A 26,261-nucleotide genomic window follows, 5' to 3' on the forward strand; every position below is an offset into this window, starting at 1 on the left:
TTACTAAGGGTTGGAAACACCCCAAATTTTCATTCATAAGGTTTGCATGAATAATTAGGGTGCATTTTTACAATCATGATTTCTAAACACTGAGTGTAAAATGTTATTGAAAAAACGAACAAACTGAAGACAATGAAGAGATGTACATGTTCACAGATGAGAAAATAAGTAGGGAAAATATATCAATTCTTCCAAATATATCTATAAATTTTGTTTATATGTCAATAACAGTTGACATTTTTTACGCAATTTGATAAACTACTAATTCTATATTTCATACGGTTGAGTAAAGGCATAGAATGGACCAAACGGCTCTGGTTCTTCTCTGCAAATGGTGTTCATTTCCTACCATCTTCAGGTAGCTTCCTAATCTAGAATATTCTGAGGGCCTCCTAGATCACTTTCCTCTCTTAGAATGTCAGGCACTCGATAGCACGTCTTCTCCTCTTTCTTATCCTGGGATCATCTCCCAAGCCAGGGTGCAGCTGAATCAGCTCTTTCTCCAGCTCTCGGCACCATGCTTGGCATATGGTGGATACAAACAGAGAGAACAGAGGAGACAGAGCACAAGACTCTAGAGACAGGCGTGTTACAATGACATTTAGAAAGTGACACCTTCTCACTTTTGATCCTGTATTGGTTAGAAGTGAGTCACTAAGTCCAGTCCACACTGCAGGGCAGGGGATTACGTGAGGATGTGTGCAGCAGATGGTGGGGACCACTGGGAGCCCCTGAGGAGTCGCCAACCACACAGACAGAGATGTGGCACTTGAGTCCAAACCTAAATACACACGAAGCCATTGTGAGGTTTTATGGAGGAAAGCAGTATGTGAATGCATGAAATTCCAACTGTCGCATGGTGCAGGCAGGGAAAACAGACCAAGAGCAAAAGTGACATTTTCAAGATTATATGACAGGAACCAGACCTGTCGTTAGTCGTATTCCATGCTACCTTCCACACCGTCGTGGATTTTATCTCTAGTCTTGTTTATTAGCTGCATGTGACACCGGCCATAGGTTTCAGAGATGTTTTCTCACACATGCCTGATGCCATCCCTAGGAAGAAGATGCTAGAAAGATCCCCACTGTGCAAAAGGGGAGACTGGGGAGGTCATGAGAGTGACAATGGCTTGTCCAGGGTCACGTAAAGTGATAAGAAGCAGGAGCTGGGGATGAACCTACGTGTATCTCCTCCGAGCTGTGACGCTGGCTGCACCCAGGCCTTGCACAGGGGTGTGGTCAGGCAGTGTTGGTGGAAGTGTGGGCAATAGAGAGAGTTCATGGGGAAGGAGGGTCAGCAGACAGGTACCCAGAGGGGCATTTGCAGTCTTGAACACAGAGGAGGGGCTCAGGAAATGAGGTATCAGGAAGTGACTTCACTTCCTTGACGACAGACCCCAACAGAACTCGGAACTCGGTAACCTGGCACCCACATTCTATACACAGCCCCTTCCCCAGCTCACTTGGCCACAGGCAGAGTGAGATGTTGTGCTGTATCCCGAGGTCCCGGGGCCGTAGCCCCAGGAAGCCCTGTGCTGAGAGGCTTGTCCAATGCTTCCGGTGCTGGTTCAGCCCTCGCCCTAGACCCCTGTGGCCGTCTGGGAGGAGGTCCCCAAAGGTAATGTCAGGTGGCCCAGAGGAGGTTGGGCAAGGCCAGGCCAGCACTATGAGCCTCCCTGGGTGACTGCACCCCCTCCTCCTGAGTGTGTGGGGAACGGGGACATGGGACACCCTCCCAGGGCAGGGGCAGAGGGTGGGGGGTTTATAAACCTGCTGGTCCTGGTGTGTTCACACCTCAGGTCTGGCTGGAGGGTGAACGGGGACTGCCGGGGTGGCAACCACCACCCTGTCCATTAACCCTGGGCCCTCAGGCTGTCTTCTCATGTCCTCCCTGGGGTCAAGACTGGCCTCCAGCCCCTGCCCTCCTTGGGGTTCACGGTAGTGTCACTGTGTATCTCTCCCCTGTCCTGTCCTAGAGTGAAGACACATCTTCATTGAGCTCAGATGCCACCCACATGGTGTGGCCTCTCCCGGCACGCACCCTGAAGAAGCGGGTGGAGCACCTGGTGCCTGCTGTCTTGGGTGGTGACCAATCTTATGTCCATCTGTTTCTGTCAAGCTACAAGAACGTTTCCAGTCCCCGGCATGTGCTGTACCTGCTTTTCCTCAGGTGAGCACTCAGGCCCTGGATCACACAGTGCCACTAGGCCGCCTCCCAGCTGTGAGTCTTAGGACTGTCACCACACCCCTCTGAGCCTCAGTTTCCTCCTGTGTTCAGTGGGTGGTCACAGGAACAAGCTCCAGTGGGTCCCCCATGGAAAGTGCTGCTCCTGAGTCCAGCCCTGTGGAAGGTCTGCTGGAGGGGCCGCGGTCGTCCTCATTCAGGATTCCTGACACCCCCACGAGGAAGTCTCTGTCACCCCCTCACTGACCTCGTTGACTTGGGCTTCACTGTTTTCACATTTTTACAGGAAATTTGAGATTCTATCTGTAGGCTTCTGCGTGAATTCAAAGCAGGGAGACAAGAGGCGGGCAGTGCGGCTTCAGGTGCACCCAGATATCTTGGGAGGAGTTGGTTGGGGTTCATTCCTTCAACAATCATACGTGAAGCCACACTATGTGCAGTCCCTTTCTGGGCACTGACCATAATCCAATGAACAGAGGAGACTGCATTCACTGCCCTCGTGGGCTTCCAGTCTAGTCAGAGGTGAGACAGTCACAGTAGACATGAGAAGCAGGTAGTGCCACCATGTGGTAGATTTGACACACTCCTGACCTCTTCTAGGTATGGAAACATGATTTCTGATTGTGACGGGGATGGGGAATCCCTGGAGCAGCTAAAATGGTAAGTGGAGTTTAGGTTCAGAAGGAGGGGCTCCCATCTCCACACAACTGCGTGTAGTCTGCGGGGGCGTGTGGGTGGGGGGCTGGCAGAACTCTGGCTCTCACACATCTTATGATTCCTGCTACAGGGCTGAGGGCTCAAGGCTTTCCCTGCAGGGAAAGGAGTCAAGACGGCTGGGGATGTGGTCCCAGGCACCGTAGGGTGTGGGAGAGGCTGGAGAGCAGAGTGAGCCCAGAGAGAATCCATCCCCTCGCCCTCCCACCCAGCCCTGCCCACACCCCCAGAGCCCGTGCTGAGCCAGAGCAGGAGGTGTGCAGAGCATCCCGCTCACACTCGGGGCTGGAGCCTCCATGGGGATGCTCAGCTGGTGCTGAGGGTGCAGAGTGTGGTCAGGGCCAAGAGATTGCTGTCACTGGGAAAAGGATATGCAGATTTTCATGCCGACACTTGGGCAGTACATTCACGTGTGAGCTCAAGTTTGGGCTTTTCCAAGGGCCCTGGGTAGGCCAGGGGAGCAGCGCCTCCCTCTGTTTCCTCATTTATCAGATATTGCTGGACACCTCCTGTTTGCCAGTGAGTAATGCCCAGAGCAGACAGCACCCTCCTGGGGTGGACAGGTCATTCCAGCAGGGATGGGGCAGTGACACAGACAGAGGAGGTTGTCAGGTTTCCCTGAAGAAGGGAAACGTGGTCACATCAGTGGTTGAAGGCTCCTCCCATGGAGGCTTTTGCCAGCCCCTCCTTGGCTGCCAGGCCCATCTTGCGCCAGAACTGCCATACTGGGGGTGGACATTGGATGGGCTGGTCTATGGACAGGCACGGGCAGAGGGTACTAGACTGCAGCTCACTCAGGGGAGCCTTGGGAGGGCAGCATAGAGGGATAGGCCAGGCCTCTGATGCTGTTGCCCACCTGTCTCCCACAGTGCCATGTCCTCTGTCTTAAAGATCTGGCTGGAATTCTATTCCACCGATTTCCACGAGCCTCCTGAATTTCATTCTTTGAAGTTTCTTTCGGCCTATGTACATATCAGTATGCGAGGTTCAGAGGTGGAGCGTAAGGCTGATCTTCTTCTGGCGCAGCTGGAGAAGCTGGAGCACCTGGAGCCTAGTGAGGCGGAGACTGAGGGTGAGGAGGAAGAGGGTGGGTGCCTGTGCGGGTTTGGGGAGGGGCCTGGGCTGGGCCACACTGAGCAGAGTTTCCAGAAGCAGGCTGGGGACAGGGGCACTGAGTACTCAGAACAATCATACAGTGTTCTGCAGTGTGGGGAGACTTCCTGAGGCTGGGCCTCTGGACTTGGGCTTCTGGAAAGACAGTGTCATTGGATGAGACATAGAAACTCACATTGATATTTTCAATTGTTGTCTATCCAGTTCCAGCTTCTGCCCAGGCTGAACAACTGTCCCAAGAGCTGCTGCCATGTTCGGCTCGAGTTCCAGCTCCAGCTCCACCTCCACTGCCAGAGGCAGAGCGAGAGCAAGATCCAGAGCCCAAGCCAGAGCAAGAAGTAGAGCAGGAGCAAGATCCAGAGCAAGAGGTAGAGCAGGAGCAAGATCAAGAGCAAGTGGTAGATCAGACGCAAGATCCAGAGCAGGAGCAACAGAAAGATCAAGAGAAAGATCAGGAGAAAGAGCAAGAGAAAGAGCAGGAGAAAGATCAAGATCCAGAGGTAGAGCTAGAGCAACCTGACATAACCGTTCCTGAAACATCAGAAGAATTAGAAGAAACACCAGCACCCAGGGGAGCCCTGGCTCCAGAGCTCCCACAAACACCCTCACCAGTCCCCACTCCAGATCTGTTCTTGCCCTTCCTTGACGCTGTGCTTCTCCTCATTTTTGTCTCTGTCCTGCATCTCCTCAAATTTTTTCATCTTTTATTTTCAATAATATCCCTTGTATAAAATAAAGTGTTTTTAATATTTTCAAAATTACCATTCAGTGGCATCAAGTACATTTTTAATATGGGGCAACCCTTACCACCATCTAGTGGTCGAACAGCTTCATCAACTCTCTAGCCATTAAGCTGTCAATCCCCATCCCGCCTCTCCCTGTCCCTGACTACCACTCCATTTTCTGTGTGTGTGAATTTACCTATCGTGGATTGTTCCTATCAGTACGGTTATATGTTATGTGGCCTTTTGTATCTGGCCGCATAATATGAGAAAGATCTGATTAATTTTCATTTTATGTTTTTAGTAAGAGGAAAATTACAGAAAAATCAAAGACTCTATGTAGAGACACAAAGCCCTGATAGTTATTATTGCCATAATCTTGAAATAGGAACTACTGTTGAATGACCAGAGAGCCAGAAGCCACTGAGGAAAATGCTGACTTTTCCTGGTCCGAACAAAAACCAGAATAATGTCAAAAGGTGAAAAGACAAACCCCAGACTGGAAAATGCTTCATGGGCAGAGAAAGGGTAGTATGCATCCTAGTTGTACAAAGAGTTCTCATTTATCCATAGGGACAAAGGACATATTCCTGCAGTTCCACAGGGAAGCAATTCACATGGCCAGTAAATGTCAGACATCCGCGGCCTCCCTAATGATTATGCACCGAAATTTACTCACTATTCAGATAGCATTTGCCCCATCAGATGGGCAGGTCTGTATGTCTGGTGACCACCAGCTCTTGTGAGAATGAAGGAAGAAGAAGTCCCAGCAGATGCCCCAGGAGATGTGTCCATTGATACCCCTGTCGCAGGAGCCACTCACCAGCTCCTACCAAAATGCCCACGTGTATCCATGTGCCGGGCAGCAGTGATGCTAGGAAGTTACGCCACCTATATATGTATTCTCCCTATGTTAATCAATAGATTCAATAAAGCTAAACTTGAAAAATTCCAAAGAGTGATGTTTACGGGACTTGTCAAATAACCTCAAAGTTAATATGAAAAAAATTATGTGCAAAAATGGCCCCAAAAATGTTCAAGACATAAGAAGAACAATAATAATAAAAACAAAGAGGTAATTTGCTCCGTCCAATAAAATGTATTGCAAAGGAACATACTTGAAAGTGCATGAGATTGGCAAAGAATAAGCGAATAGTTCAGGGGAATAAAAGTTTGAATTTTGAAACAGATTCTGGTATATGTGGAAAGGATTCAGATTACTTAGGGGAAAGCACTTCATCATTACAGGGATTGAAATATTATTTATTTGGAAATTAAATCCAGTTATGCTTTTGCTAGGTACCGTTCACAAAAATAAATCTGAAATGAATTACTAACTTCCATATTTTGCAAAAGTATTAAGCATTAGAAGAAAGAAAAACACATAATAATTTCCACAGAAGCCAAAACTACTTTTGAGAAAATGTAAGACTCATAAATATCAAAACACTAGATAAAATAAGATTTGACCATACGTATTTGTATATCTCAAGATAGAGAAAAATGTGTTATGTGAATGTATTGTGAATTTAGAAAATCAAAAAGAATTCATTAAAAACCTATTACAAACAAGACGACTTACTAAAATAAAATTTACATGTTGCGATTTAGAAAAATTCACATATAAAATTAATAAATGTCTTATGTAATAACAATAACTATCTAGATTACATTACGCAAATCAAGATTCCATTTTCAATAGCCACAAAATTGTTAAAATATTTGGCATAAAGCTAACAAGAACTCGACAAAGCCTGTTTAATTACGTGATTTAAGCATTAGAACACTCTTAAAACATACATACACAAACGATAGAGAAATGTCAGAGATATTTTCTTGGCCAGAAAGCCACATGATCCTAAGGATTTTATTTTCTCTTAAGTTACTTTATACGTGTGTCATGATCACATTAAAAATAGTCTCATTTGTTTCTTCACCTAGAACAAAATAAGATGATTATAAAATGTTGATGAAACATTAATCGTTCATCAGAAAAAAATGAGGAAACAAATCAAAAGGGAGGGGTAAGTCTACCAGAGATCGAAAATATTTTTTTATAAATTCTTCATTATCAAGACCATATGGAATTTGTTTATAAGTAAATATAAAACCTAATGAAAAAGAATGGAGAATTCAAAGAGATACCCAAGATTTATAGAAATTTAGTATTTAAGAAAGATAGCATTTCAAATCACTGGTGAAATTATGCTGCTACCAATGTAGCAGCAGTTAACATGGATGACATAGCAGCAATTAATAAAAGCAAAGCAAACACAAACAAAAGGTTAATGCCGCCAAATAGGTCAAAAGGACACGACAGAAAGTAATTACAAGCTCTAATACTTAAAATGGGTGATCAATAATGTTTCAATTAAAAAAAAAGCAAAAAAAATTAAAAACCTCTTAAACTAGGATAATATCATTAATACAATGATGTGTGAAAAAATGAGATGGAAATGACCAACAAAATGAAATAAAAATGAACAAAATATATGAACAATCTAAGAACACAAAAGGAAATTTAAATTGGCATCAATACTTAATTAGGTGCTTAAAATCCCTCATAGAGAACTATACATTTAAAATATATTGAAATATACAAGACTTCACCTATTAGATTTGCAAAATTTAATTTTTTGATAACAAACTTGTTAGTGAGACTGTGGGGATACAGGTATTATAATACATTGTGGTGGAATGCAAATGGTAGAGCCCATAAGGAGCAGAAACTCGCAAAATTTAGCAAAATTATACTTGGATATTTACTATTTTACACTGTAACCCAATATTCTGGAATCTATATCATATGTAACCTTGAAAAATTATAAGGTGAGGTGTCGACAAGATTGTTAATATGACAATACCTATTACTAAGGGTTGGAAACACCCCAAATTTTCATTCATAAGGTTTGCATGAATAATTAGGGTGCATTTTTACAATCATGATTTCTAAACACTGAGTGTAAAATGTTATTGAAAAAACGAACAAACTGAAGACAATGAAGAGATGTACATGTTCACAGATGAGAAAATAAGTAGGGAAAATATATCAATTTTTCCAAATAAATCTATAAATTTTGTTTATATGTAAATAACAGTTGACATTTTTTACGCAATTTGATAAACTACTAATTCTATATTTCATACGGTTGAGTAAAGGCATAGAATGGACCAAACGGCTCTGGTTCTTCTCTGCAAATGGTGTTCATTTCCTACCATCTTCAGGTAGCTTCCTAATCTAGAATATTCTGAGGGCCTCCTAGATCACTTTCCTCTCTTAGAATGTCAGGCACTCGATAGCACGTCTTCTCCTCTTTCTTATCCTGGGATCATCTCCCAAGCCAGGGTGCAGCTGAATCAGCTCTTTCTCCAGCTCTCGGCACCATGCTTGGCATATGGTGGATACAAACAGAGAGAACAGAGGAGACAGAGCACAAGACTCTAGAGACAGGCGTGTTACAATGACATTTAGAAAGTGACACCTTCTCACTTTTGATCCTGTATTGGTTAGAAGTGAGTCACTAAGTCCAGTCCACACTGCAGGGCAGGGGATTACGTGAGGATGTGTGCAGCAGATGGTGGGGACCACTGGGAGCCCCTGAGGAGTCGCCAACCACACAGACAGAGATGTGGCACTTGAGTCCAAACCTAAATACACACGAAGCCATTGTGAGGTTTTATGGAGGAAAGCAGTATGTGAATGCATGAAATTCCAACTGTCGCATGGTGCAGGCAGGGAAAACAGACCAAGAGCAAAAGTGACATTTTCAAGATTATATGACAGGAACCAGACCTGTCGTTAGTCGTATTCCATGCTACCTTCCACACCGTCGTGGATTTTATCTCTAGTCTTGTTTATTAGCTGCATGTGACACCGGCCATAGGTTTCAGAGATGTTTTCTCACACATGCCTGATGCCATCCCTAGGAAGAAGATGCTAGAAAGATCCCCACTGTGCAAAAGGGGAGACTGGGGAGGTCATGAGAGTGACAATGGCTTGTCCAGGGTCACGTAAAGTGATAAGAAGCAGGAGCTGGGGATGAACCTACGTGTATCTCCTCCGAGCTGTGACGCTGGCTGCACCCAGGCCTTGCACAGGGGTGTGGTCAGGCAGTGTTGGTGGAAGTGTGGGCAATAGAGAGAGTTCATGGGGAAGGAGGGTCAGCAGACAGGTACCCAGAGGGGCATTTGCAGTCTTGAACACAGAGGAGGGGCTCAGGAAATGAGGTATCAGGAAGTGACTTCACTTCCTTGACGACAGACCCCAAGAGAACTCGGAACTCGGTAACCTGGCACCCACATTCTATACACAGCCCCTTCCCCAGCTCACTTGGCCACAGGCAGAGTGAGATGTTGTGCTGTATCCCGAGGTCCCGGGGCCGTAGCCCCAGGAAGCCCTGTGCTGAGAGGCTTGTCCAATGCTTCCGGTGCTGGTTCAGCCCTCGCCCTAGACCCCTGTGGCCGTCTGGGAGGAGGTCCCCAAAGGTAATGTCAGGTGGCCCAGAGGAGGTTGGGCAAGGCCAGGCCAGCACTATGAGCCTCCCTGGGTGACTGCACCCCCTCCTCCTGAGTGTGTGGGGAACGGGGACATGGGACACCCTCCCAGGGCAGGGGCAGAGGGTGGGGGGTTTATAAACCTGCTGGTCCTGGTGTGTTCACACCTCAGGTCTGGCTGGAGGGTGAACGGGGACTGCCGGGGTGGCAACCACCACCCTGTCCATTAACCCTGGGCCCTCAGGCTGTCTTCTCATGTCCTCCCTGGGGTCAAGACTGGCCTCCAGCCCCTGCCCTCCTTGGGGTTCACGGTAGTGTCACTGTGTATCTCTCCCCTGTCCTGTCCTAGAGTGAAGACACATCTTCATTGAGCTCAGATGCCACCCACATGGTGTGGCCTCTCCCGGCACGCACCCTGAAGAAGCGGGTGGAGCACCTGGTGCCTGCTGTCTTGGGTGGTGACCAATCTTATGTCCACCTGTTTCTGTCAAGCTACAAGTACGTTGCCAGTCCCCGGCATGTGCTGCACCTGCTTTTCCTCAGGTGAGCACTCAGGCCCTGGATCACACAGTGCCACTAGGCCGCCTCCCAGCTGTGAGTCTTAGGACTGTCACCACACCCCTCTGAGCCTCAGTTTCCTCCTGTGTTCAGTGGGTGGTCACAGGAACAAGCTCCAGTGGGTCCCCCATGGAAAGTGCTGCTCCTGAGTCCAGCCCTGTGGAAGGTCTGCTGGAGGGGCCGCGGTCGTCCTCATTCAGGATTCCTGACACCCCCACGAGGAAGTCTCTGTCACCCCCTCACTGACCTCGTTGACTTGGGCTTCACTGTTTTCACATTTTTACAGGAAATTTGAGATTCTATCTGTAGGCTTCTGCGTGAATTCAAAGCAGGGAGACAAGAGGCGGGCAGTGCGGCTTCAGGTGCACCCAGATATCTTGGGAGGAGTTGGTTGGGGTTCATTCCTTCAACAATCATACGTGAAGCCACACTATGTGCAGTCCCTTTCTGGGCACTGACCATAATCCAGTGAACCGAGGAGACTGCATTCCCTGCCCTCCTGGGCTTCCAATCTAGTCAGAGGTGAGACAGTCACAGTAGACATGAGAAGCAGGTAGTGCCACCATGTGGTAGATTTGACACACTCCTGACCTCTTCTAGGTATGGAAACATGATTTCTGATTGTGACGGGGATGGGGAATCCCTGGAGCAGCTAAAATGGTAAGTGGAGTTTAGGTGCAGAAGGAGGGGCTCCCATCTCCACACAACTGCGTGTAGTCTGCGGGGGCGTGTGGGTGGGGGGCTGGCAGAACTCTGGCTCTCACACATCTTATGATTCCTGCTACAGGGCTGAGGGCTCAAGGCTTTCCCTGCAGGGAAAGGAGTCAAGACGGCTGGGGATGTGGTCCCAGGCACCGTAGGGTGTGCGAGAGGCTGGAGAGCAGAGTGAGCCCAGAGAGAATCCATCCCCTCGCCCTCCCACCCAGCCCTGCCCACACCCCCAGAGCCCGTGCTGAGCCAGAGCAGGAGGTGTGCAGAGCATCCCGCTCACACTCGGGGCTGGAGCCTCCATGGGGATGCTCAGCTGGTGCTGAGGGTGCAGAGTGTGGTCAGGGCCAAGAGATTGCTGTCACTGGGAAAAGGATATGCAGATTTTCATGCAGACACTTGGGCAGTACATTCACGTGTGAGGTCAAGTTTGGGCTTTTCCAAGGGCCCTGGGTAGGCCAGGGGAGCAGCGCCTCCCTCTGTTTCCTCATTTATCAGATATTGCTGGACACCTCCTGTTTGCCAGTGAGTAATGCCCAGAGCAGACAGCACCCTCCTGGGGTGGACAGGTCATTCCAGCAGGGATGGGGCAGTGACACAGACAGAGGAGGTTGTCAGGTTTCCCTGAAGAAGGGAAACGTGGTCACATCAGTGGTTGAAGGCTCCTCCCATGGAGGCTTTTGCCAGCCCCTCCTTGGCTGCCAGGCCCATCTTGCGCCAGAACTGCCATACTGGGGGTGGACATTGGATGGGCTGGTCTATGGACAGGCACGGGCAGAGGGTACTAGACTGCAGCTCACTCAGGGGAGCCTTGGGAGGGCAGCATAGAGGGATAGGCCAGGCCTCTGATGCTGTTGCCCACCTGTCTCCCACAGTGCCATGTCCTCTGTCTTAAAGATCTGGCTGGAATTCTATTCCACCGATTTCCACGAGCCTCCTGAATTTCATTCTTTGAAGTTTCTTTCGGCCTATGTACATATCAGTATGCGAGGTTCAGAGGTGGAGCGTAAGGCTGATCTTCTTCTGGCGCAGCTGGAGAAGCTGGAGCACCTGGAGCCTAGTGAGGCGGAGACTGAGGGTGAGGAGGAAGAGGGTGGGTGCCTGTGCGGGTTTGGGGAGGGGCCTGGGCTGGGCCACACTGAGCAGAGTTTCCAGAAGCAGGCTGGGGACAGGGGCACTGAGTACTCAGAACAATCATGCAGTGTTCTGCAGTGTGGGGAGACTTCCTGAGGCTGGGCCTCTGGACTTGGGCTTCTGGAAAGACAGTGTCATTGGATGAGACATAGAAACTCACATTGATATTTTCAATTGTTGTCTATCCAGTTCCAGCTTCTGCCCAGGCTGAACAACTGTCCCAAGAGCTGCTGCCATGTTCGGCTCGAGTTCCAGCTCCAGCTCCACCTCCACTGCCAGAGGCAGAGCGAGAGCAAGATCCAGAGCCCAAGCCAGAGCAAGAAGTAGAGCAGGAGCAAGATCCAGAGCAAGAGGTAGAGCAGGAGCAAGATCAAGAGCAAGTGGTAGATCAGACGCAAGATCCAGAGCAGGAGCAACAGAAAGATCAAGAGAAAGATCAGGAGAAAGAGCAAGAGAAAGAGCAGGAGAAAGATCAAGATCCAGAGGTAGAGCTAGAGCAACCTGACATAACCGTTCCTGAAACATCAGAAGAATTAGAAGAAACACCAGCACCCAGGGGAGCCCTGGCTCCAGAGCTCCCACAAACACCCTCACCAGTCCCCACTCCAGATCTGTTCTTGCCCTTCCTTGACGCTGTGCTTCTCCTCATTTTTGTCTCTGTCCTGCATCTCCTCAAATTTTTTCATCTTTTATTTTCAATAATATCCCTTGTATAAAATAAAGTGTTTTTAATATTTTCAAAATTACCATTCAGTGGCATCAAGTACATTTTTAATATGGGGCAACCCTTACCACCATCTAGTGGTCGAACAGCTTCATCAACTCTCTAGCCATTAAGCTGTCAATCCCCATCCCGCCTCTCCCTGTCCCTGACTACCACTCCATTTTCTGTGTGTGTGAATTTACCTATCGTGGATTGTTCCTATCAGTACGGTTATATGTTATGTGGCCTTTTGTATCTGGCCGCATAATATGAGAAAGATCTGATTAATTTTCATTTTATGTTTTTAGTAAGAGGAAAATTACAGAAAAATCAAAGACTCTATGTAGAGACACAAAGCCCTGATAGTTATTATTGCCATAATCTTGAAATAGGAAATACTGTTGAATGACCAGAGAGCCAGAAGCCACTGAGGAAAATGCTGACTTTTCCTGGTCCGAACAAAAACCAGAATAATGTCAAAAGGTGAAAAGACAAACCCCAGACTGGAAAATGCTTCATGGGCAGAGAAAGGGTAGTATGCATCCTAGTTGTACAAAGAGTTCTCATTTATCCATAGGGACAAAGGACATATTCCTGCAGTTCCACAGGGAAGCAATTCACATGGCCAGTAAATGTCAGACATCCGCGGCCTCCCTAATGATTATGCACCGAAATTTACTCACTATTCAGATAGCATTTGCCCCATCAGATGGGCAGGTCTGTATGTCTGGTGACCACCAGCTCTTGTGAGAATGAAGGAAGAAGAAGTCCCAGCAGATGCCCCAGGAGATGTGTCCATTGATACCCCTGTCGCAGGAGCCACTCAGCAGCTCCTACCAAAATGCCCACGTGTGTCCATGTGCCGGGCAGCAGTGATGCTAGGAAGTTACGCCACCTATATATGTATTCTCCCTATGTTAATCAATAGATTCAATAAAGCTAAACTTGAAAAATTCCAAAGAGTGATGTTTACGGGACTTGTCAAATAACCTCAAAGTTAATATGAAAAAAATTATGTGCAAAAATGGCCCCAAAAATGTTCAAGACATAAGAAGAACAATAATAATAAAAATTAAAGAGGTAATTTGCTCCGTCCAATAAAATGTATTGCAAAGGAACATACTTGAAAGTGCATGAGATTGGCAAAGAATAAGCGAATAGTTCAGGGGAATAAAAGTTTGAATTTTGAAACAGATTCTGGTATATGTGGAAAGGATTCAGATTACTTAGGGGAAAGCACTTCATCATTACAGGGATTGAAATATTATTTATTTGGAAATTAAATCCAGTTATGCTTTTGCTAGGTACCGTTCACAAAAATAAATCTGAAATGAATTACTAACTTCCATATTTTGCAAAAGTATTAAGCATTAGAAGAAAGAAAAACACATAATAATTTCCACAGAAGCCAAAACTACTTTTGAGAATATGTAAGACTCATAAATATCAAAACACTAGATAAAATAAGATTTGACCATACGTATTTGTATATCTCAAGATAGAGAAAAATGTGTTATGTGAATGTATTGTGAATTTAGAAAATCAAAAAGAATTCATTAAAAACCTATTACAAACAAGACGACTTACTAAAATAAAATTTACATGTTGCGATTTAGAAAAATTCACATATAAAATTAATAAATGTCTTATGTAATAACAATAACTATCTAGATTACATTACGCAAATCAAGATTCCATTTTCAATAGCCACAAAATTGTTAAAATATTTGGCATAAAGCTAACAAGAACTCGACAAAGCCTGTTTAATTACGTGATTTAAGCATTAGAACACTCTTAAAACATACATACACAAACGATAGAGAAATGTCAGAGATATTTTCTTGGCCAGAAAGCCACATGATCCTAAGGATTTTATTTTCTCTTAAGTTACTTTATACGTGTGTCATGATCACATTAAAAATAGTCTCATTTGTTTCTTCACCTAGAACAAAATAAGATGATTATAAAATGTTGATGAAACATTAATCGTTCATCAGAAAAAAATGAGGAAACAAATCAAAAGGGAGGGGTAAGTCTACCAGAGATCGAAAATATTTTTTTATAAATTCTTCATTATCAAGACCATATGGAATTTGTTTATAAGTAAATATAAAACCTAATGAAAAAGAATGGAGAATTCAAAGAGATACCCAAGATTTATAGAAATTTAGTATTTAAGAAAGATAGCATTTCAAATCACTGGTGAAATTATGCTGCTACCAATGTAGCAGCAGTTAACATGGATGACATAGCAGCAATTAATAAAAGCAAAGCAAACACAAACAAAAGGTTAATGCCGCCAAATAGGTCAAAAGGACACGACAGAAAGTAATTACAAGCTCTAATACTTAAAATGGGTGATCAATAATGTTTCAATTAAAAAAAAGCAAAAAAAATTAAAAACCTCTTAAACTAGGATAATATCATTAATACAATGATGTGTGAAAAAATGAGATGGAAATGACCAACAAAATGAAATAAAAATGAACAAAATATATGAACAATCTAAGAACACAAAAGGAAATTTAAATTGGCATCAATACTTAATTAGGTGCTTAAAATCCCTCATAGAGAACTATACATTTAAAATATATTGAAATATACAAGACTTCACCTATTAGATTTGCAAAATTTAATTTTTTGATAACAAACTTGTTAGTGAGACTGTGGGGATACAGGTATTATAATACATTGTGGTGGAATGCAAATGGTAGAGCCCATAAGGAGCAGAAACTCGCAAAATTTAGCAAAATTATACTTGGATATTTACTATTTTACACTGTAACCCAATATTCTGGAATCTATATCATATGTAACCTTGAAAAATTATAAGGTGAGGTGTCGACAAGATTGTTCATATGACAATACCTATTACTAAGGGTTGGAAACACCCCAAATTTTCATTCATAAGGTTTGCATGAATAATTAGGGTGCATTTTTACAATCATGATTTCTAAACACTGAGTGTAAAATGTTATTGAAAAAACGAACAAACTGAAGACAATGAAGAGATGTACATGTTCACAGATGAGAAAATAAGTAGGGAAAATATATCAATTCTTCCAAATAAATCTATAAATTTTGTTTATATGTCAATAACAGTTGACATTTTTTACGCAATTTGATAAACTACTAATTCTATATTTCATACGGTTGAGTAAAGGCATAGAATGGACCAAACGGCTCTGGTTCTTCTCTGCAAATGGTGTTCATTTCCTACCATCTTCAGGTAGCTTCCTAATCTAGAATATTCTGAGGGCCTCCTAGATCACTTTCCTCTCTTAGAATGTCAGGCACTCGATAGCACGTCTTCTCCTCTTTCTTATCCTGGGATCATCTCCCAAGCCAGGGTGCAGCTGAATCAGCTCTTTCTCCAGCTCTCGGCACCATGCTTGGCATATGGTGGATACAAACAGAGAGAACAGAGGAGACAGAGCACAAGACTCTAGAGACAGGCGTGTTACAATGACATTTAGAAAGTGACACCTTCTCACTTTTGATCCTGTATTGGTTAGAAGTGAGTCACTAAGTCCAGTCCACACTGCAGGGCAGGGGATTACGTGAGGATGTGTGCAGCAGATGGTGGGGACCACTGGGAGCCCCTGAGGAGTCGCCAACCACACAGACAGAGATGTGGCACTTGAGTCCAAACCTAAATACACACGAAGCCATTGTGAGGTTTTATGGAGGAAAGCAGTATGTGAATGCATGAAATTCCAACTGTCGCATGGTGCAGACAGGGAAAACAGACCAAGAGCAAAAGTGACATTTTCAAGATTATATGACAGGAACCAGACCTGTCGTTAGTCGTATTCCATGCTACCTTCCACACCGTCGTGGATTTTATCTCTAGTCTTGTTTAGTAGCTGCATGTGACACCGGCCATAGGTTTCAGAGATGTTTTCTCACACATGCCTGATGCCATCCCTAGGAAGAAGATGCTAGAAAGATCCCCACTGTGCAAAAGGGGAGACTGGGGAGGTCATGAGAGTGACAATGGCTTGTCCAGGGTCACGTAAAGTGATAAGAAGCAGGAGCTGGGGATGAACCTACGTGTATCTCCTCCGAGCTGTGACGCTGGCTGCACCCAGGCCTTGCACAGGGGTGTGGTCAGGCAGTGTTGGTGGAAGTGTGGGCAATAGAGAGAGTTCATGGGGAAGGAGGGTCAGCAGACAGGTACCCAGAGGGGCATTTGCAGTCTTGAACACAGAGGAGGGGCTCAGGAAATGAGGTATCAGGAAGTGACTTCACTTCCTTGACGACAGACCCCAAGAGAACTCGGAACTCGGTAACCTGGCACCCACATTCTATACACAGCCCCTTCCCCAGCTCACTTGGCCACAGGCAGAGTGAGATGTTGTGCTGTATCCCGAGGTCCCGGGGCCGTAGCCCCAGGAAGCCCTGTGCTGAGAGGCTTGTCCAATGCTTCCGGTGCTGGTTCAGCCCTCGCCCTCGACCCCTGTGGCCGTCTGGGAGGAGGTCCCCAAAGGTAATGTCAGGTGGCCCAGAGGAGGTTGGGCAAGGCCAGGCCAGCACTATGAGCCTCCCTGGGTGACTGCACCCCCTCCTCCTGAGTGTGTGGGGAACGGGGACATGGGACACCCTCCCAGGGCAGGGGCAGAGGGTGGGGGGTTTATAAACCTGCTGGTCCTGGTGTGTTCACACCTCAGGTCTGGCTGGAGGGTGAACGGGGACTGCCGGGGTGGCAACCACCACCCTGTCCATTAACCCTGGGCCCTCAGGCTGTCTTCTCATGTCCTCCCTGGGGTCAAGACTGGCCTCCAGCCCCTGCCCTCCTTGGGGTTCACGGTAGTGTCACTGTGTATCTCTCCCCTGTCCTGTCCTAGAGTGAAGACACATCTTCATTGAGCTCAGATGCCACCCACATGGTGTGGCCTCTCCCGGCACGCACCCTGAAGAAGCGGGTGGAGCACCTGGTGCCTGCTGTCTTGGGTGGTGACCAATCTTATGTCCACCTGTTTCTGTCAAGCTACAAGAACGTTTCCAGTCCCCGGCATGTGCTGTACCTGCTTTTCCTCAGGTGAGCACTCAGGCCCTGGATCACACAGTGCCACTAGGCCGCCTCCCAGCTGTGAGTCTTAGGACTGTCACCACACCCCTCTGAGCCTCAGTTTCCTCCTGTGTTCAGTGGGTGGTCACAGGAACAAGCTCCAGTGGGTCCCCCATGGAAAGTGCTGCTCCTGAGTCCAGCCCTGTGGAAGGTCTGCTGGAGGGGCCGCGGTCGTCCTCATTCAGGATTCCTGACACCCCCACGAGGAAGTCTCTGTCACCCCCTCACTGACCTCGTTGACTTGGGCTTCACTGTTTTCACATTTTTACAGGAAATTTGAGATTCTATCTGTAGGCTTCTGCGTGAATTCAAAGCAGGGAGACAAGAGGCGGGCAGTGCGGCTTCAGGTGCACCCAGATATCTTGGGAGGAGTTGGTTGGGGTTCATTCCTTCAACAATCATACGTGAAGCCACACTATGTGCAGTCCCTTTCTGGGCACTGACCATAATCCAATGAACCGAGGAGACTGCATTCACTGCCCTCGTGGGCTTCCAGTCTAGTCAGAGGTGAGACAGTCACAGTAGACATGAGAAGCAGGTAGTGCCACCATGTGGTAGATTTGACACACTCCTGACCTCTTCTAGGTATGGAAACATGATTTCTGATTGTGACGGGGATGGGGAATCCCTGGAGCAGCTAAAATGGTAAGTGGAGTTTAGGTTCAGAAGGAGGGGCTCCCATCTCCACACAACTGCGTGTAGTCTGCGGGGGCGTGTGGGTGGGGGGCTGGCAGAACTCTGGCTCTCACACATCTTATGATTCCTGCTACAGGGCTGAGGGCTCAAGGCTTTCCCTGCAGGGAAAGGAGTCAAGACGGCTGGGGATGTGGTCCCAGGCACCGTAGGGTGTGGGAGAGGCTGGAGAGCAGAGTGAGCCCAGAGAGAATCCATCCCCTCGCCCTCCCACCCAGCCCTGCCCACACCCCCAGAGCCCGTGCTGAGCCAGAGCAGGAGGTGTGCAGAGCATCCCGCTCACACTCGGGGCTGGAGCCTCCATGGGGATGCTCAGCTGGTGCTGAGGGTGCAGAGTGTGGTCAGGGCCAAGAGATTGCTGTCACTGGGAAAAGGATATGCAGATTTTCATGCCGACACTTGGGCAGTACATTCACGTGTGAGCTCAAGTTTGGGCTTTTCCAAGGGCCCTGGGTAGGCCAGGGGAGCAGCGCCTCCCTCTGTTTCCTCATTTATCAGATATTGCTGGACACCTCCTGTTTGCCAGTGAGTAATGCCCAGAGCAGACAGCACCCTCCTGGGGTGGACAGGTCATTCCAGCAGGGATGGGGCAGTGACACAGACAGAGGAGGTTGTCAGGTTTCCCTGAAGAAGGGAAACGTGGTCACATCAGTGGTTGAAGGCTCCTCCCATGGAGGCTTTTGCCAGCCCCTCCTTGGCTGCCAGGCCCATCTTGCGCCAGAACTGCCATACTGGGGGTGGACATTGGATGGGCTGGTCTATGGACAGGCACGGGCAGAGGGTACTAGACTGCAGCTCACTCAGGGGAGCCTTGGGAGGGCAGCATAGAGGGATAGGCCAGGCCTCTGATGCTGTTGCCCACCTGTCTCCCACAGTGCCATGTCCTCTGTCTTAAAGATCTGGCTGGAATTCTATTCCACCGATTTCCACGAGCCTCCTGAATTTCATTCTTTGAAGTTTCTTTCGGCCTATGTACATATCAGTATGCGAGGTTCAGAGGTGGAGCGTAAGGCTGATCTTCTTCTGGCGCAGCTGGAGAAGCTGGAGCACCTGGAGCCTAGTGAGGCGGAGACTGAGGGTGAGGAGGAAGAGGGTGGGTGCCTGTGCGGGTTTGGGGAGGGGCCTGGGCTGGGCCACACTGAGCAGAGTTTCCAGAAGCAGGCTGGGGACAGGGGCACTGAGTACTCAGAACAATCATACAGTGTTCTGCAGTGTGGGGAGACTTCCTGAGGCTGGGCCTCTGGACTTGGGCTTCTGGAAAGACAGTGTCATTGGATGAGACATAGAAACTCACATTGATATTTTCAATTGTTGTCTATCCAGTTCCAGCTTCTGCCCAGGCTGAACAACTGTCCCAAGAGCTGCTGCCATGTTCGGCTAGAGTTCCAGCTCCAGCTCCACCTCCACTGCCAGAGGCAGAGCGAGAGCAAGATCCAGAGCCCAAGCCAGAGCAAGAAGTAGAGCAGGAGCAAGATCCAGAGCAAGAGGTAGAGCAGGAGCAAGATCCAGAGCAAGTGGTAGATCAGACGCAAGATCCAGAGCAGGAGCAACAGAAAGATCAAGAGAAAGATCAGGAGAAAGAGCAAGAGAAAGAGCAGGAGAAAGATCAAGATCCAGAGGTAGAGCTAGAGCAACCTGACATAACCGTTCCTGAAACATCAGAAGAATTAGAAGAAACACCAGCACCCAGGGGAGCCCTGGCTCCAGAGCTCCCACAAACACCCTCACCAGTCCCCACTCCAGATCTGTTCTTGCCCTTCCTTGACGCTGTGCTTCTCCTCATTTTTGTCTCTGTCCTGCATCTCCTCAAATTTTTTCATCTTTTATTTTCAATAATATCCCTTGTATAAAATAAAGTGTTTTTAATATTTTCAAAATTACCATTCAGTGGCATCAAGTACATTTTTAATATGGGGCAACCCTTACCACCATCTAGTGGTCGAACAGCTTCATCAACTCTCTAGCCATTAAGCTGTCAATCCCCATCCCGCCTCTCCCTGTCCCTGACTACCACTCCATTTTCTGTGTGTGTGAATTTACCTATCGTGGATTGTTCCTATCAGTACGGTTATATGTTATGTGGCCTTTTGTATCTGGCCGCATAATATGAGAAAGATCTGATTAATTTTCATTTTATGTTTTTAGTAAGAGGAAAATTACAGAAAAATCAAAGACTCTATGTAGAGACACAAAGCCCTGATAGTTATTATTGCCATAATCTTGAAATAGGAACTACTGTTGAATGACCAGAGAGCCAGAAGCCACTGAGGAAAATGCTGACTTTTCCTGGTCCGAACAAAAACCAGAATAATGTCAAAAGGTGAAAAGACAAACCCCAGACTGGAAAATGCTTCATGGGCAGAGAAAGGGTAGTATGCATCCTAGTTGTACAAAGAGTTCTCATTTATCCATAGGGACAAAGGACATATTCCTGCAGTTCCACAGGGAAGCAATTCACATGGCCAGTAAATGTCAGACATCCGCGGCCTCCCTAATGATTATGCACCGAAATTTACTCACTATTCAGATAGCATTTGCCCCATCAGATGGGCAGGTCTGTATGTCTGGTGACCACCAGCTCTTGTGAGAATGAAGGAAGAAGAAGTCCCAGCAGATGCCCCAGGAGATGTGTCCATTGATACCCCTGTCGCAGGAGCCACTCACCAGCTCCTACCAAAATGCCCACGTGTATCCATGTGCCGGGCAGCAGTGATGCTAGGAAGTTACGCCACCTATATATGTATTCTCCCTATGTTAATCAATAGATTCAATAAAGCTAAACTTGAAAAATTCCAAAGAGTGATGTTTACGGGACTTGTCAAATAACCTCAAAGTTAATATGAAAAAAATTATGTGCAAAAATGGCCCCAAAAATGTTCAAGACATAAGAAGAACAATAATAATAAAAACAAAGAGGTAATTTGCTCCGTCCAATAAAATGTATTGCAAAGGAACATACTTGAAAGTGCATGAGATTGGCAAAGAATAAGCGAATAGTTCAGGGGAATAAAAGTTTGAATTTTGAAACAGATTCTGGTATATGTGGAAAGGATTCAGATTACTTAGGGGAAAGCACTTCATCATTACAGGGATTGAAATATTATTTATTTGGAAATTAAATCCAGTTATGCTTTTGCTAGGTACCGTTCACAAAAATAAATCTGAAATGAATTACTAACTTCCATATTTTGCAAAAGTATTAAGCATTAGAAGAAAGAAAAACACATAATAATTTCCACAGAAGCCAAAACTACTTTTGAGAATATGTAAGACTCATAAATATCAAAACACTAGATAAAATAAGATTTGACCATACGTATTTGTATATCTCAAGATAGAGAAAAATGTGTTATGTGAATGTATTGTGAATTTAGAAAATCAAAAAGAATTCATTAAAAACCTATTACAAACAAGACGACTTACTAAAATAAAATTTACATGTTGCGATTTAGAAAAATTCACATATAAAATTAATAAATGTCTTATGTAATAACAATAACTATCTAGATTACATTACGCAAATCAAGATTCCATTTTCAATAGCCACAAAATTGTTAAAATATTTGGCATAAAGCTAACAAGAACTCGACAAAGCCTGTTTAATTACGTGATTTAAGCATTAGAACACTCTTAAAACATACATACACAAACGATAGAGAAATGTCAGAGATATTTTCTTGGCCAGAAAGCCACATGATCCTAAGGATTTTATTTTCTCCTAAGTTACTTTATACGTGTGTCATGATCACATTAAAAATAGTCTCATTTGTTTCTTCACCTAGAACAAAATAAGATGATTATAAAATGTTGATGAAACATTAATCGTTCATCAGAAAAAAATGAGGAAACAAATCAAAAGGGAGGGGTAAGTCTACCAGAGATCGAAAATATTTTTTTATAAATTCTTCATTATCAAGACCATATGGAATTTGTTTATAAGTAAATATAAAACCTAATGAAAAAGAATGGAGAATTCAAAGAGATACCCAAGATTTATAGAAATTTAGTATTTAAGAAAGATAGCATTTCAAATCACTGGTGAAATTATGCTGCTACCAATGTAGCAGCAGTTAACATGGATGACATAGCAGCAATTAATAAAAGCAAAGCAAACACAAACAAAAGGTTAATGCCGCCAAATAGGTCAAAAGGACACGACAGAAAGTAATTACAAGCTCTAATACTTAAAATGGGTGATCAATAATGTTTCAATTAAAAAAAAAGCAAAAAAAATTAAAAACCTCTTAAACTAGGATAATATCATTAATACAATGATGTGTGAAAAAATGAGATGGAAATGACCAACAAAATGAAATAAAAATGAACAAAATATATGAACAATCTAAGAACACAAAAGGAAATTTAAATTGGCATCAATACTTAATTAGGTGCTTAAAATCCCTCATAGAGAACTATACATTTAAAATATATTGAAATATACAAGACTTCACCTATTAGATTTGCAAAATTTAATTTTTTGATAACAAACTTGTTAGTGAGACTGTGGGGATACAGGTATTATAATACATTGTGGTGGAATGCAAATGGTAGAGCCCATAAGGAGCAGAAACTCGCAAAATTTAGCAAAATTATACTTGGATATTTACTATTTTACACTGTAACCCAATATTCTGGAATCTATATCATATGTAACCTTGAAAAATTATAAGGTGAGGTGTCGACAAGATTGTTCATATGACAATACCTATTACTAAGGGTTGGAAACACCCCAAATTTTCATTCATAAGGTTTGCATGAATAATTAGGGTGCATTTTTACAATCATGATTTCTAAACACTGAGTGTAAAATGTTATTGAAAAAACGAACAAACTGAAGACAATGAAGAGATGTACATGTTCACAGATGAGAAAATAAGTAGGGAAAATATATCAATTCTTCCAAATAAATCTATAAATTTTGTTTATATGTCAATAACAGTTGACATTTTTTACGCAATTTGATAAACTACTAATTCTATATTTCATACGGTTGAGTAAAGGCATAGAATGGACCAAACGGCTCTGGTTCTTCTCTGCAAATGGTGTTCATTTCCTACCATCTTCAGGTAGCTTCCTAATCTAGAATATTCTGAGGGCCTCCTAGATCACTTTCCTCTCTTAGAATGTCAGGCACTCGATAGCACGTCTTCTCCTCTTTCTTATCCTGGGATCATCTCCCAAGCCAGGGTGCAGCTGAATCAGCTCTTTCTCCAGCTCTCGGCACCATGCTTGGCATATGGTGGATACAAACAGAGAGAACAGAGGAGACAGAGCACAAGACTCTAGAGACAGGCGTGTTACAATGACATTTAGAAAGTGACACCTTCTCACTTTTGATCCTGTATTGGTTAGAAGTGAGTCACTAAGTCCAGTCCACACTGCAGGGCAGGGGATTACGTGAGGATGTGTGCAGCAGATGGTGGGGACCACTGGGAGCCCCTGAGGAGTCGCCAACCACACAGACAGAGATGTGGCACTTGAGTCCAAACCTAAATACACACGAAGCCATTGTGAGGTTTTATGGAGGAAAGCAGTATGTGAATGCATGAAATTCCAACTGTCGCATGGTGCAGGCAGGGAAAACAGACCAAGAGCAAAAGTGACATTTTCAAGATTATATGACAGGAACCAGACCTGTCGTTAGTCGTATTCCATGCTACCTTCCACACCGTCGTGGATTTTATCTCTAGTCTTGTTTATTAGCTGCATGTGACACCGGCCATAGGTTTCAGAGATGTTTTCTCACACATGCCTGATGCCATCCCTAGGAAGAAGATGCTAGAAAGATCCCCACTGTGCAAAAGGGGAGACTGGGGAGGTCATGAGAGTGACAATGGCTTGTCCAGGGTCACGTAAAGTGATAAGAAGCAGGAGCTGGGGATGAACCTACGTGTATCTCCTCCGAGCTGTGACGCTGGCTGCACCCAGGCCTTGCACAGGGGTGTGGTCAGGCAGTGTTGGTGGAAGTGTGGGCAATAGAGAGAGTTCATGGGGAAGGAGGGTCAGCAGACAGGTACCCAGAGGGGCATTTGCAGTCTTGAACACAGAGGAGGGGCTCAGGAAATGAGGTATCAGGAAGTGACTTCACTTCCTTGACGACAGACCCCAAGAGAACTCGGAACTCGGTAACCTGGCACCCACATTCTATACACAGCCCCTTCCCCAGCTCACTTGGCCACAGGCAGAGTGAGATGTTGTGCTGTATCCCGAGGTCCCGGGGCCGTAGCCCCAGGAAGCCCTGTGCTGAGAGGCTTGTCCAATGCTTCCGGCGCTGGTTCAGCCCTCGCCCTCGACCCCTGTGGCCGTCTGGGAGGTGGTCCCCAAAGGTAATGTCAGGTGGCCCAGAGGAGGTTGGGCAAGGCCAGGCCAGCACTATGAGCCTCCCTGGGTGACTGCACCCCCTCCTCCTGAGTGTGTGGGGAACGGGGACATGGGACACCCTCCCAGGGCAGGGGCAGAGGGTGGGGGGTTTATAAACCTGCTGGTCCTGGTGTGTTCACACCTCAGGTCTGGCTGGAGGGTGAACGGGGACTGCCGGGGTGGCAACCACCACCCTGTCCATTAACCCTGGGCCCTCAGGCTGTCTTCTCATGTCCTCCCTGGGGTCAAGACTGGCCTCCAGCCCCTGCCCTCCTTGGGGTTCACGGTAGTGTCACTGTGTATCTCTCCCCTGTCCTGTCCTAGAGTGAAGACACATCTTCATTGAGCTCAGATGCCACCCACATGGTGTGGCCTCTCCCGGCACGCACCCTGAAGAAGCGGGTGGAGCACCTGGTGCCTGCTGTCTTGGGTGGTGACCAATCTTATGTCCACCTGTTTCTGTCAAGCTACAAGAACGTTTCCAGTCCCCGGCATGTGCTGTACCTGCTTTTCCTCAGGTGAGCACTCAGGCCCTGGATCACACAGTGCCACTAGGCCGCCTCCCAGCTGTGAGTCTTAGGACTGTCACCACACCCCTCTGAGCCTCAGTTTCCTCCTGTGTTCAGTGGGTGGTCACAGGAACAAGCTCCAGTGGGTCCCCCATGGAAAGTGCTGCTCCTGAGTCCAGCCCTGTGGAAGGTCTGCTGGAGGGGCCGCGGTCGTCCTCATTCAGGATTCCTGACACCCCCACGAGGAAGTCTCTGTCACCCCCTCACTGACCTCGTTGACTTGGGCTTCACTGTTTTCACATTTTTACAGGAAATTTGAGATTCTATCTGTAGGCTTCTGCGTGAATTCAAAGCAGGGAGACAAGAGGCGGGCAGTGCGGCTTCAGGTGCACCCAGATATCTTGGGAGGAGTTGGTTGGGGTTCATTCCTTCAACAATCATACGTGAAGCCACACTAGGTGCAGTCCCTTTCTGGGCACTGACCATGATCCAGTGAACCGAGGAGACTGCATTCCCTGCCCTCCTGGGCTTCCATTCTAGTCAGAGGTGAGACAGTCACAGTAGACATGAGAAGCAGGTAGTGCCACCATGTGGTAGATTTGACACACTCCTGACCTCTTCTAGGTATGGAAACATGATTTCTGATTGTGACGGGGATGGAGAATCCCTGGAGCAGCTAAAATGGTAAGTGGAGTTTAGGTGCAGAAGGAGGGGCTCCCATCTCCACACAACTGCGTGTAGTCTGCGGGGGCGTGTGGGTGGGGGGCTGGCAGAACTCTGGCTCTCACACATCTTATGATTCCTGCTACAGGGCTGAGGGCTCAAGGCTTTCCCTGCAGGGAAAGGAGTCAAGACGGCTGGGGATGTGGTCCCAGGCACCGTAGGGTGTGCGAGAGGCTGGAGAGCAGAGTGAGCCCAGAGAGAATCCATCCCCTCGCCCTCCCACCCAGCCCTGCCCACACCCCCAGAGCCCGTGCTGAGCCAGAGCAGGAGGTGTGCAGAGCATCCCGCTCACACTTGGGGCTGGAGCCTCCATGGGGATGCTCAGCTGGTGCTGAGGGTGCAGAGTGTGGTCAGGGCCAAGAGATTGCTGTCACTGGGAAAAGGATATGCAGATTTTCATGCAGACACTTGGGCAGTACATTCACGTGTGAGGTCAAGTTTGGGCTTTTCCAAGGGCCCTTGGTAGGCCAGGGGAGCAGCGCCTCCCTCTGTTTCCTCATTTATCAGATATTGCTGGACACCTCCTGTTTGCCAGTGAGTAATGCCCAGAGCAGACAGCACCCTCCTGGGGTGG

Source organism: Cynocephalus volans, chromosome 17 (genome assembly GCF_027409185.1).
Source record: "Cynocephalus volans isolate mCynVol1 chromosome 17, mCynVol1.pri, whole genome shotgun sequence".
NCBI classification, from domain to species: Eukaryota; Metazoa; Chordata; class Mammalia; order Dermoptera; family Cynocephalidae; genus Cynocephalus; species Cynocephalus volans.